Here is a 2,002-nt window from a genome sequence, read left to right as displayed (position 1 = left end):
AGATAGGTCCTCAGAGTTTATAAAATCGAAGTGATTCTGTTTTATAGGGTACCTCCTCTTTGGTAATATTTAATACATATGCTATTGGTGATATCCAGAAGGAAAACTGGAAATGTATATTATACATGTCGTATTATAATAGATTATACTTTCAAGTAGACTGTGTATGTGCTTTACTCTCTAAAACTTTTATTTTTATGTTTTATTTATTATTATTACTACTTTTAAAACTGCCTTTTCTTTCTCAGACATGAGATTTTTAGCATTTTGCCTGAATGACACTCTAACTGAAATTTTATATTCTTGCAATTTTGTTTTTGGCTTAGGTCCCAAACATAGCTTCCTTAAAAACATAAAAAGTTAGTAAAGCTTCATAAATAATAGAAGTCCAGAAGTCTAACAAAAATAAGATTAATAAAACTGGTATTTACAACTAAATCTTTCTTGTTATGTTACTCCATTGATAAAACAATAGAAATCATAGACTTATTTTTCATTGTTCCAAGCAGCAGATGGAGAAAAAGTTAAATTCTGCCAGATAGAGTTTATAGTCTTGAATTTTAATACTTAGAATCTAGCAGTGACTTGAAAGTCTATTATCATTTGGCCAAGAGTCATTCATCTTTATGCAAATAAATTTGCATTAGAAATGGCTATATACCTACAAAGTATGCATTATGCCAATAAATGTAATAACCATAAAATGTATTTTTTTCACTTTTTTTTCAGATTTCAGTTATCATTAGTTTCATTTTGATGTTTGGAAATTTAATGTACTTATCTTCTTTTTATTCTTCATCTTTGTTAATGATGTGGGTGTTTAGTTCATAAAGTTGGTTTTTTTAACCTACCAAATAGCATGTTTTCCTGTCTAAAACAGGTATAACAGAATAAATAGACCCTTTCCTGATTATCATTCAACATGACACAGTTCTTCCCAAGCAAACCTGTCTTATCCTTGAAAAATATTACAGTATGAAGTTTTTCTTTTTAAGACAGTGCCCAAGTAAATATTGGAAAATTATTATAAAGTAATAAGACTTTATACATACTTTAAACATATCCCATTTTATGATAAATATGACTTCTTTCTCCTAAGTCACTTGAGGAGGTTAAGTACTCATTGCAGTGACGCTGCCACTGCCCAAAACATTTTTGGAACTCCTCTGAGTTTCCTTCACAGATACGGCACATTCTTTAGAATGTCTTCACTGGTGGCAAATCTTTGCCTTTCCAGAGTGGATTTGATTTTTGGAAATGACCAAAATTTTGTGAATATTTTGTGTAATTGGGCTGGGAAATACAGATCTTGCTCAAACGATGGTGTGACAGTAAAGTCATAAGACCAATTATTTTGCACCTATAACTAAATTATTTCTGAAGGCAGTTTAGAAAGTGTAGTTCCAAACTACTTTGAGCAATAGCAAGACAATTAGAATAAGTGTGTAGTCTGCTCACAGGAACTACATGGAATGACACTCATTTGGATATGTGTTTGGAAGGGTGGTTTAGTGAATCAGTTCTATTACATTGTAGTCATATTTCTGATATCTGTAATCCAGAACCTAGAATATTCTCCTCTACCTCCCATCGCCACACTGATCAGAAATGATACCAACTTTCTGATATCTATAAGCCAGAACCTAGAACATTCTCCTCTACCTCCCATCTCCACACTGATCAGAAATGGTACAAACTACAGTAATGCCAAAATATAGCACTTTTCCATGTATGGTGCAGTGATTTAATCTTTTGGGATTGCCCTTATGTTTTAACATTTTTGCCTTCCATATCCTTTTTCCTTCATAGTAATTAATCCCTCCTCTTTCTCTCCCCCCAGAAAATGCTCTTTCTTTCCAACATTTTGCCAAACTATTTCACCATTACAGAGTAGAGAACTCCTAATAGTGTGCTCATCTACCTCTTTTAATGAAAACTTTTTTTATTTTGAAATATAGTACAGATAAAAACTGCATAAAGCAAATGTTTTGTGTGCTGACTT

This window comes from Papio anubis, unplaced genomic scaffold, assembly GCF_008728515.1.
Source record: "Papio anubis isolate 15944 unplaced genomic scaffold, Panubis1.0 scaffold822, whole genome shotgun sequence".
Lineage (NCBI taxonomy): Eukaryota > Metazoa > Chordata > Mammalia > Primates > Cercopithecidae > Papio > Papio anubis.
The sequence above is the reverse complement of the archived record's forward strand: the minus strand, read 5'-3'. Positions refer to the sequence as shown.